Below are 12,364 nucleotides of genomic sequence, written 5' to 3'. Positions count from 1 at the left end.
ACGGGAGCCGTCAGGCTGCGGCGGGGGGTGCCGGCTGCCCTGCTGCTGAGAGGGGCCGGGAGGCCGGGCAGGAGGCCGGGGAGGAGGCAGGGAGGCCGGCAGGAGGGAGGCAGCCCCCGGCTGCGCACCGCGGCTTTGCCCGGCGCAGCGCTTGGCAGCGGGAGCGATCCCGTCCCAGGCGCTCGGTGCTGCCCGGCTCGGGGCGTTTTTTATGTAACTGCCCCCCCAGAGCCCGAGGAGCCCACGGGCAGGTTTGGATTTGCCGCAGGGAGGGAAGGGGAAACTTTTTTCCTCACCCTTCCCCCTCCCTTCGTTTCCTCTGCTCTCGCCCCCACCTCCCTCAAATGCAAAGCGGGGCTCTGGCGGTCGGCTTCAGAGCCCCTGTCGGTGTATTAATATGTGAGCGGCGTGCTGCTTTGCCTCTCCGGGTCCTCTCCCTTTACATAAACTTGAGTTATGAAGAGCCTTAACCCCTCCTTCGCCGGGATGGCAGCAGCTTCCCTGCAAAGGCATTGCTGCTATTTCGAGGGAGCGATGCTACAAAACCGCTCTGAAGCGAGCTTTGGCTAAGCTGCTTTTCGGGGAGGTGAAAAGATTGCTGTGCGGATATTAAAACCGACTGTTTTGCTTATTTTGAAACCGTGCACCGTGTTTTGCCATTGCTAGTTTTTAATTGAGCTGAATGAAGCCCCAGGAGCAGAAGGCTGTGTAACTGGGGGAGTACGTGTCCACGTCGGTACCCTTCGGACTTTCACCGTAGTACGGTTCTCAGTGCGTCCAACTGCTCATTACTGCTGTGGCAGTCTTAATGTAGGATTCCGGAATAAAATGCAAATGTTGTGTTGTCTAACAGATTTTTAAAATCAGAACAGCTTTTGGCACTGAGTTATGCTCTTGGCTTAATGTGACTTGACTTCTGATTGCTTGTTTTTAGTGCATTTGATGGGAAGATACGGGTAAATCCTTTCAGGATATTGCACTGTTTCAGCACAAAGAGCTGGTACAAGTATAAACCCATCATTCATCGTTTGGGCATCTAATTATAGCTGGGTCCTCGCAGGCAAACAGAAGGCAGAAGTTGGCTTCTGTGCTGAACTTGGCTCACACTGGCGTGGTGTTTGGGTTGTTGTTTTGCATGGCTTCAGAATCCAAAAAAGGGGTCTCGATGCCAGCGCTTTTCTTTTCGTGCACCTTGAGAAATGGATGCATGCTGCGGTTGTTTTGGGAGCTGTATGTTTGTTTTCATGCCATACTTCAAATGTAGAGCTACAAATTGCCTCCTGATGTAAGACTTTCCTGGTAACACAGTTGTTGTTGAAACATCCTTTTGGCAGCAGGACATCAACTGAGGTGTTCGGTTTAAAATTTGTTGCTGTATGGCAGAAGTAATTAGCTTTAGTCTATTACCAAATCTTAAACTTAATTCTGCTCCCTCTGTTATCAGTGAATAATTACATGCAAAATGAAGTATTTTTAGGATCTCTCCATATTGTAGCTTGGCCTGTGCATCTTGAAGTGGTAGTAAATTTTTTGAGGACTGTCCCAGACATACGTTCTCTGCTGCTGCCAAGCCATGTGTGTAATAAAAGTAACACATAATTGAGCAACTGTTGTCAGGCAGTATCTGAAGTCCTGTCCATTCAAAAATACTCAGATAAAAAACAACAGCAAATCTGTGCAAATTTATCCTGAGCAGTTTTAGTAAAATCTGTCTTTGTTTCAGAATCAAAGCAAGTAGTATGCATGAGATTAGAGTGGCTTTTGTATGTGTTTTTTTGTTTTTGTTTTTGTTTTTCTCTATAGCTTTTTTCTTTTTTCTGTCTTTTTACACAGACAGTGTTTTGTGTCCTGAAGATCCTTCTGTCATGATATGTTATTCATGGCTGAGATAGGCCTGTATTTTCTGGGGTGCTGATCTGCACAACTCCTTTGATGTTAGGTAGGTCAGTGATAAGCAGCAGTTGAGGTTCTGGCCTAGCAGTGCTTTAAGCAGTGTTGCTAATACACTCCATGCTTGCTAATCATAGCACAAGAACTCTACTGGGTGACAATTTACTTGAACTGTTATTAATTTCTTGTTTGTGTTGCTAAGCTCCAAGGCTGCTGTTAAGGACCTTACCTGGCTATAAATACATGAAATTTGTTAATTTTCATATTAAATTTTGTGTGTGGATCAACTCAGTGGGATATCAGGGACTTGAGCAACCTCAGCGCTCTAGAACTGAGTAATGGTGGTTAATATATGTGGAAAATAGACTAATAACTTTTAAAAAAACACTTACCAAATAGAAGGAAAAAATCTTTTCTGAGTATTGCAAGTGTTTGTGTAACCTGGATTAAAAAACTGAGGCTCTGACCAGGCTTTCTTCCTAGACATGTTTGTGGGCTCCAGCCACGTAGTGTGAGTGTCCTCTGCTAGATGAAAAGCTCTTTGAACTTGAAGGCCAGGGATAGCTTTTTAGCAACGTAATCTTTATTTTTAGCTTTCGTACAAACAAATTCACCAAGTAGCAGCATATAAAGAGTGTTTGAAATACACAGTATGCGCTATTATTTCATGACGGTGTTGATCAGCGGTGCTCTTATACTTCAATTTGGGAAAATTCCACAATAGATGCTTCTTTTTCCTCAGCTAACTATTCAGGATTCACTATACCTCTGTTGTATTCCTTCTGGTTTTACGAGGGGAAACAAAACTATTTAGCTATCACCATTACTGCCTGGAAAGGCAACGAAATATTTCAGTTATATTGCAGACTTAGCTCTCCATGTGTGTTCCTTTAATAATAAATACAAGCGTGTGAGTAGGTGGTCTAATTTGTCCCAGTAGGAGAGTAAAAGTGCATTAACTCTAAGCATTGCAAAGGAATGTATAAATAATGTTATATATCATAATTAGGGTAATTTACTCATATGAACAAATCAAATGGCATAATGAAGAAAGAACAATTCTGCTTAACATTACAGGAATCCAGAGTGATTCAGTTGCAGCAGATGTGAGCTTATTTCTCCCAAACCATTTTTTTCTTCATATTTCTTATAAGGTTTTTCGTTAGTGATAACAACTTAACCCACTTCAGTGAAGTCTAAGTTCTTATGCCTTGGACCACTGACTGCTATGACAGTGGTCCAGGTGTCTTCATCCAAAGAACCTGAGTCTCGTGAACTTCCTCTCTTACTTCAGGTTGTGTGACTGCAGTATTAGAGAACACAGCTTATTTGTCCGTAAGCATAATGCTATAAAGCATAACTTCACCCACTGACCTGTGATGCTGGATCCAATACTTCTCTTCACCTGGTTAAATTGTGCCACTTACTGTTGTTTCTAGTGCTGGCAACCTCTGAATTTTAGCCTAGCAGCTGCAAAACTCGCATGTATAGATTACACAACAAGCTAAAAGCATAAAGTTTTAAGGAAAAAAAAAAAAAAAAAAAAAAAAAACAACCAACACTGTGGCTTATTTTAGTCATGAGAAAGGAAAGCTCTTCAGTTTTTTTGCCGAATACTGTAGACTAGAAATTTCTGATAATAGCTGCTTTAGGACTGTGTTTTCTGTAGCATCCATCCAGTCAGCTGAGCGTCTTTGAAGTATTGGCAGAAACACATAATTCACAACAAAGATCCAGGTGCCACCACTACTTTGCTATAATGGTAGTAATGCTGCTGTCTATTGTTCTCTTCACTGGCATAGTAAAATGGGTAATTTTCTGGGTGAAGTGAAAGCACAACTAAGGTCAGAACTCATTCAGCCAATGCTGAAAATGAGACGAACTTTGTTCTTAGAAGTCATAATGGGGTGTAATCATAGGTGTGTACCACAGACATATGCAACTGGCGCTCTAATGCAGTCTGTGACACAGGAATTTAATATCAATAACCCTCAGGAAACAACTGAGAAGTAATAACGGGGTGTAAAAGAGCAACTGAGGTTGAACTCAAAGTAAGGATGGAAGAAAACAGAGAAGTAGTCTTCAGCTGGTAGAAGGAGGATCAGGGGAAAAATGGCAGTTAGACTGTATTCAGTAGCAGGGCTTGTGGATTTACCTTAGAGAGACAAAAAATTGGCTTCATTCCTGAGTGTTTAGAAAAAAAAAATCTGGGGTTGTCTCTCCCCCTCCTGCCTTGTGTATCCTGTTACTGCATTTCATGAATTAGGAAGACTCAGTATTTCTGCAGTGACTTAATTATACTGGCTAAACCATATATTAATTCAGAAACACTTAGGATAAATGCATTTCTTAAATCATAACTGACCACCCCCACTCCGGATTATATGCTCCTGCATTGGAATAGGCCTAAAATACACATATAATAGCATTTTAAGGTTCATGGCTATTGTAACTGTTCTGGTTGGCAGTGGGAGTATGATTCTATGCGTACCTAAAATTCTTGAACTGTCTGTTAGATCTCATCCTCCAGTGACTCATTCGTGTTCATAGGTCAAAAGAGGGGAAAGCATCTTGTGTTTTTAATCTGGTCAGTCACTTAGTTGGTTCAGTCACTAACATAATTCAAGCAAATAGAAGATCATCCTTGCTTTAGTGAATTAAATTTGTATCCAAAACTCTTTGTCATACCTAAAGCCTTTTAATGACTTCAGTGAACTTATTGCAGATACTCAGATATTCACTCCTACCAGTTCTGTGCTCTAATTTCAGTTAGAGCAAATGATTAAATGTGATGTAAAGAGTATATTACAGATGCTATGAGCCTTTGACTTTATAGCAGCCTAGAGGAAATAGTATTGGATACTGATAAATAGGTACACAAAAATGGAAATAAAGAAAAAAAAAAGTTTGGTTTGCTTAATCTTTAGAAGCTGCTAGACAACATAAATTTTGCCTTGGAATGTGATCTTATGGCTTGGCCTCTGCCTAGTAACTTGCTGAAGGTGGCTTGTGGATTTGTGTTGCTCTGGTGGTTGTTGCTTGTGACTTAGGATGTCAGAAGTTCAAGGTTTGCTGTGGCGTGTCTGTGGAAACACTGCTACTCTGCTTATCCGCTTCCCCCTTGTTCTGCCGGAATGATGTCATACCAGATGTGCCCGTAATTTTGAAGCCTTTACAACACAAAGCTCATAGCCCTTGTCTGTTCTGAGCCATTGCAGGGATTCACTTTGTATTGTTGATGCTAATCGTGAAAAAGAACAAATTCACTCTTTTTGAACTTTCTTTTCAAACCACACTTTACTACTTGAAATGTTAGCCTATTGCTGATTAGTTATTTTTTTTCATGTGCCAAACCGAGAAATTGCTGGAACCAGTAGGGAGCAACTTCACAAAGTACACATACACAAACAGCCATGCAGGTGACAGTAGAGAGAGCAAAAAGCATGTAGTTTAAAAGTTTAATTAGGTGAGTTTCAAAACTGATTTCACACTGAAACCACCACTGATTGGGGTACTGCAATTCTGAGCGAAGAAAAGCCAGATATTTAAAAGAATGCAAAACTCAGAAGAGATTGCAGCCTCCTTAGGTATTTTAGCATTTTCCATCTTAAATGCATCTTTAATGGCAGATTTTCCTTGTCTACTCTACTGCAATCCGGAAGAGGTAAGGCTTTCCAGATTGACCTGAGTCTTCTCAGTTGTCATGCCTGTCAGCTACTGAGAAATGTTTATTCTTCTTATGACAAAGAAATGTCCTTTTAAGCTCTGGCAATTTCATCTTGGTATATAATTTTTTTTTCTAAATAGTATCTAGATAAACTTGTCATGCAAGATAAAGAGGCAGGGAATCTCAACAGGAAAATCCATTTAGCTAAAGTGTGAAAAGGCTTTTTTTTAATGCTGGAAGAGAGCTCAGTTTTATTGCTTTTAGCTAGTAGAGTCTATCATCTTCACTTCCAAGGGGACCAGCAAAGTTGGCAATACAAGAGACTTCTGAAAGCTATCAAAATTCATTCCTTTAGGAAAAAAACAAAACAAAAAAACACACAAAAACTACCATGTTTATGATCAGCAGGGAATATTCTTTCCTCCTGTAGTTTGGGGGAGGGAGGAGAGTCATCCTCACTTATGGTAGTAAATAGCTAGACATCTTCAGCTGTGGAGTGCGCAGCTATTTGCATGCAGCCATCACGGTGGCATTTGAATGCTAACTGTAGATCTCGTTTTGAAGTCAAAATAGCTAATGCAGTGAAAGTTATTCCTGTGCACGGGCTATCCGCAGCTGTAGTCAGTGTGTGGTTTATGCCAGTAGCAGCCTCCTTTCCATTTTTCCTAATGAGCAGAGATTAAGGATGTGGGTGTATGGAAATAGGAATGAGAGACTGCCTCAATTAGATCAGGGTGGGCCTTTCAGCCTTTGCATGTAAATATACAAACAGTTATTCAATTTTTCTTTAAGGTCGTTTTCAAGATACTCTTTTAAATGCTGTCTGTGTTTGTTTAAGTATGCCGCATGTGTGTCCTTTTATAAATAGAAGCAATCTCTACAAAATTGTGCAAAAGGTATGGGAGCTCGTTTGGTTTGTTAGCAATGTAAACTGAGGGATGCTATTCTTCAGAACACACACAAAAATATATATATAAATTGAGAGAGAGGCGCGTTTGGTTACCTTGGACTTCTGATTTTTAAGGTCTATTACCTGAGACAGTTGCTATTTATACACTTAAGTTTTTGCATAGATAACTTATTCTGTTACTAGGTGCTTCGTAGCTGAAATCATCTGCACAACCCCATGGCATTGGGTTCTATATACTTGTTTGTAAGGGACATATGAACAATGGCCAGAACAGGCTTTCTGTTCTCATTTTACCTAAGTGTATACCTACAAGGCAAGTCTTCAAGGCCTACAAAGGGAAGCCACAAGTCTTGTTTAGCTTGCACTGGAAGATTTTTGGAATAAGCTGGTTGAGAGCATGAAATAGATGCATACTAGAGTGGGGAGAAGAATCTTAAAAGCCGAATCGGTGTTACAGTTGTGTAACCAATACAAAAGGGGAACATTGATTTACTGTCCTCTGATTTGAGCCAGTAGATACAAGACTTCTTTCTGACTAACCCAAGGGTAATGTTCAATTTGGCTGCGCCGCTAAAGAACTACTATTAGTTGATCAAATGTCAGAGGGAGCTGCTAATGAAGTTGAAAGGAAGAGGCACAGGGGCTGAAATAGTAATGCTGCAGTTTTCAGTGGAAATTCTGTATTATTTTTTTGCAAAGAATGTCATCAGTTGGAAAACTGTAGTCAGCGTGGATCTGTTTTGCTTTAGGAGAGGCAGTTTTGGGGATCCTTGCTTGGAGATTGCAGTACTTTGTTCAAATGAGTACACCACAACATAGTGTATACTACATAAATCTTCAGCCAGTAATCTGTATTCAGAAAGAAAATTTAATTAGTCCCTTATTGTTCTTCTGCAATTACTAATACAGTTTAGCTTTACTTGCTTCAAAGCTGTTCAAAGTGGCTAAAATTCTAAGCTCTGTACCCGTTATGTAGACATTAGTGGGTACTTCACTCCTTGTTTTTCTCAGGACGGATATTATGGAATAAACTGTACAGTAACCCATACTTAGATATCACAGTGGTTACCATGGTTCTCTGTTTGTGAAAGCGTAAGTGCAGGATTTGTAGACATCAGATGTGAAATCATTATGAAATATCTTTGCTGCTGTGTTTTGAGATCTTCCAGTAACAAGAGACAGTGGAGCCAGGTGCAGAAAAAAAAGCTCTTGAATTTTAGATCTAAATCTAAACACCAAAGTAGCTGTTTCCAGTGTACATGTACACCACTTTATTGTGTTCCTTATTACTGATGAAGTCACGTAATTTAGGAAATGCTGCCCTTTGGGCAAGTGGATCACAAGTTTTATCAAGCAAGGTGGCATTGATATGGGAATGAGAAATTCAGATTTTTATCAAGCCACATATGAGATGATGTCAATATTTTTTGAAGGGAGGAGTTCATAGAAGCTGACTAGCCAGAAAGTACCTTGAAAAATAAGGATTGTATGTGCCACTCTGAAATGACTGCTCTCCAGGAAACCTCTGCATGTGCTCAGACTAAATTAATAGCAGAATATTCTTAAATGAACAAATTAGTTTTTAAGTTGAAGACTAACAAAGCAAACTTGAACTGCTTAAATATATAAGGGCTTTCAGAAATAGTCAGACAAAACCTTACTCTCCCAGGATTCTTAAAACTAAATTGGCATTTGCATTAGCTCTCTTTCATGTCTTCAGGGAAATAATCCAGTGTAATATCTATATCAACACAACTTAAGTACGGTGCTGGGAATAAGGAAACTTTGACATTTTTATAAACAAGTATCATTTTAATTTAAATTCAGATCAGTCACAGAAAAATGCTTTGAAATTGAAGGGTTCAGCTTAAAACTTCTGAAGCTACTCTGATCCCAGTTGGCTGGAAGAGACAGGTATTTATTTCACTCCTTGTTTTTCTCTCTTCCTTACCTTCTTCTAAGTCAGTTCCATTTTCAAAAGTTATTTAGGATTATTTTAATTGTGTTTAGCCTCATGTTTTTGTTTTTTTTTTTCTCATGAACAAGATCTCATTTTGCATGTTTAGCTTTCTCTGAAGATTGATGTTTGCCTTAGCAATAGCTCTCCAGATGTGTTATGATCTAATAATGCTGAGCACCAGTGGTTAACCCTCGTCTGCTGTCAGCAGCATGCTGAACCACCTGCTGTGTTTTACCAAATCTCATAACTCAGCATTTGATTATGTAGTGTCTTGGCTCCAAGTGTCTGGAGCTGTTAGGCGTGTAGGTGGGTGCGCTCTCCCTTCCCAGGGTCTGTATCCAGCATTGGGCTCAGGAACCTCTGCCCAGAGACTTCCCTCTGGAGCCACACAGTCATCTTGGCATCTCCTCAACTTCCCAAGGCTCAATGGTGGAGTAGGGACTGCCTGTACAGTTGTCTTCAGATGGTCAAACCTGTATATAAATATAAAAGAACCTAGAGCTACATTATATATATATATATATTATATATTTATTTATTTATATATTCTCATTTCTCTCTTTGTACTGTGCATGTCTCTCTGAAGATCTTGCTGCAATCGTAATCTTACCACCTGGCTATGTGGAAGCAAATGACTTTTCTAAGGGGTCACTCCTTGAAATATATTGAGGTTTGTGGTTTGAGTTGGCAGTCTAAGTTGAAGAAAGTGAAAGATTGTGTAGCAATGCAGCTCTAAAGACAGATTTCATACAATATGCATTTTAAAATAACCTTCTACAAAGTGTCAGCCTCTGTCTACACCTTTTGACTAAATCAGTGCACAGGTAGGCTGGCTTTGCATATATCTCATTTTGTGTAAAATGGCTAACAAGTCCTTGTGACAAAAGCAATAGAAACTTGAACAGGCATTGCCAATATGTTTTTCAAATTACCATGTCTTGATAATTTTGTAAGAAGGGATATATAAAATGGCTGCTTTCTGATACATAGTGTGAGTCAAACAGAAGGAGATAGCCAAGCTGCAGAATCCAATGAGGTAACTTCTATTTCGTGTACGGAAGTTGTAGCATCTACAGCAGCAAAGCGGTTTAATACTTGCAACAGAAATTCCAAAGTGCAAAGGCAATGCAAGATTAAAATAACAGTACTTGCTGGGTGTGGCCATTAAACCAATATGATTTTTTTTGCAATTACAGAACAAAACTTATGATCTTTGTCCATATGTAGGACTGTATCAGAAAATTAACTGCAAGGATTACTTCAGCTCTTCTCAGCAGAGATTTGCTGAGAACATTGCCTCATCTTACGTGACAAATCCATTCTGAAAGCTAAATTTTGAAGTGAATGCCTACCTACACAAGAAATGCTCTCAGGAAGCTTGGGGAGAATGGAGGTGGACAGGAAGACACCATTTAGTTTGTAGTAGTGAAAGGGTTGGTTCCTTGAAATGGGATGGTTCCAGTCATGTTGTGCTTTTCAGTAAATGAAATTTGACAGATTGCTTGCAATGATAATGAGGTACAAGGTCTTGCACGTGTTAGTGAATTTCACCTTGCTGCTGCTTCTGCTAAGCATCATTTCCAACAGGTTGGGAAACTTCTACTTTGTTTCCCTAATGCTTGAGCTCAAGAAGGCTAGACAAAACAGCACTGTGTAGTCCTTTATTTCACATCTGGGCCCTTTCTGATGGTGAGTTTTGAGTGTGGTCAGATGCCTTGATGGGACCCTTCTTGACTTACATAGGACTGTGGGACGTGGCCACTTGGGATTTCCCTGTGTGGAGCTTGTTATCTTGGGCAGCAGCTTGGCAGCACCAGTAACCTGGCAGCAGTGGGCAGCAGCTGGTGGGTCCAGCTAGGCATGTACCTGTGATAGGTTTTTCTGACTGCATTGATTCTCCAGCCATCAGACCAGGTCAGCAGCTACTAGTCATGACTGTGAAATGCTTTGCTGTCACAGGTAAGTTTCCAGTGGACAGGTGTCTAAACCAGCACTCTTCCTGATGCTTTTTAATTTCTGGTAATGTTAGAGCTACTGTGAATGCATTGCTAAACAAGAAATGCTATTGTGCAGGCAGAAGGCAAGGTGATAAAACATATAGACCTGGGAAAATGTTCAGGCTTGTATATGGATGTATACGTATTTAAATAAGTGATCTGGTGGTTAGGACTACTCTTGGAACCACCTGGTTCCTGGGCTCTGGTCTTAATCCTGCAAACAGCTGTCTGTACTCTCTCTAGCAAATCACTTAATCCTTCATCTGCATTAAGTGCAAGATTTTATCTGGCTGTACTGTGAGTTAGCTGGGGCAAAACTGTGTCCCACTCCCTGTGTTGAAGTCTTAGTCCCTTCTGGTTTCCAGCAGCATAACTTGTGAGTTAGGTTGGCAGTGCTATCAGAGAAACTGAGGCTGAGAAGCACTGTACAATTGGAGCATTGGTGCTTAGGAAGTTTTACACGTATGTGCCAACTCCAGACGAATGTCCTTTGAGCCCAGGACTCAATGGAGGTCTTTATTTCAGAAAAGGCTTCTGAAGAGGTTTATTCTCCATTTAATGTCATTTTGGGCCATCCTAAAATGCAAGTGAATGTCATGCAGCAAGACTGTTTTCTTTAATGCTGAAATCTGCATGAACATATGAATATGGAGATACATGGACTAAAGCTTCATTGGCTCTCTTTAAAAGTTTAATGTTACATTGTAGTATTTAAACTTTCATTTGTATGTGGTTCTACAAAGACTAATTACTTTTGCCAAGTAATATTTCTTCCACTGTATTACAAAGGCTAGTAGGATAGAGCTAAACATGGTATCTGTGGTTGAAGAACTGAAAAATTAATGATCTCTTTTCTAGCTGCTGTTTGATTTATAATTCATATCTGATAAAATGAGAAATACACTTCTGAGCTAGCTATCGTCTCTCCATTTACTATCTAGGTGTTGTTTTGTTGTGTTTTTGTTGTTTGTTTGTTTTTTTAAATTCTTCCTTCAGCGGATGTTAGGGGTGTGTGAATTTTGGGCCATAGAGTGCTGCTGAACAAGGAGGTTGCCTGACCCACGTTTTCTTTGCTTGTCATTTCCTTTAGACTCATTATCCTTTGTAGTATCTAGCCCCAAGGCTTGTGTTTACTCCAAACTGTGTAGCTGCTGTAGCACACTGCTGCCACGACCCTTGACTTTTATTACTATTACAAGAGTAGAAAAAAAGGATTCAGGGTTACAAGATGTAATTCAAAATCTCATCCCATCTGTTGTGCTGGAGTGGTTTATATGGGTTGATGCAACAACTTTCCCATATTGAAACTGTACATGCTATCAGTGGGTTACAGCCTTTATTGTGACCTTTGGAATCCTCTCTGAAGAGACTGACCAATGCTTCTATCTTTTTCTCCACTAAGTTCTCTATTCTTAGTCTATGAATTCATTTGATCCATACAAGTAAGCAGAATTTGGTCTGGTCAATAGGGAAAGAGATGTCTAGCAATTTGCCAAATAATTGTCCTCTGAATGCAAGAGAGACCTGTTTAGTGCTGTGATGGACTGGATCTTGCTTTTTTTGATTAATATGCTTTACGCTTCTGTTTGCTTCTTTCAGAGTAGCCTTTATTTGTTTATGTTGCTTCAGCTGCTTTGGAAATGAGGAAAAGATATTTTGAGTGTTGACCTGCTTCGTCTAAAACAGAAAGTGTTGCCAGTTTACTTCTTGCTTCCTCTCTAAATACTTTTCTATTGGGCTGCTTCTGCCACGTGTATAATGTGTCTCCAAAACAGCATATTGTTCATGCATGATGGGTGGATTCCTGCATGTCTGACGAGGAATGGATTCTCTTGGGCATGCAAGTCCTGCCAACACTTCAGTTGGAAAACTTAAGGTTTTAATGTACATTCTGTCTTTTAGTCCCAGTTTGGCCTCTTCTTTTGGAAGACATTTCTCTG

The 12,364-nt window shown here is 40.1% G+C and overlaps 1 protein-coding gene across 2 annotated transcripts in view; it reads left to right on the top strand.

Moving 5' to 3' along the window:
• ZDHHC8 (zDHHC palmitoyltransferase 8) overlaps window positions 1-12,364 on the top strand; it is a 115,007-nt gene that overhangs the window by 582 nt on the left and 102,061 nt on the right. The window lies entirely within an intron of this gene.

The sequence above is a fragment of the Aythya ferina genome, assembly GCF_964211825.1.
Source record: "Aythya ferina genome assembly, chromosome: 17".
Taxonomy (NCBI): Eukaryota; Metazoa; Chordata; class Aves; order Anseriformes; family Anatidae; genus Aythya; species Aythya ferina.
The sequence above is the reverse complement of the archived record's forward strand: the minus strand, read 5'-3'. Positions and strand labels throughout refer to the sequence as shown.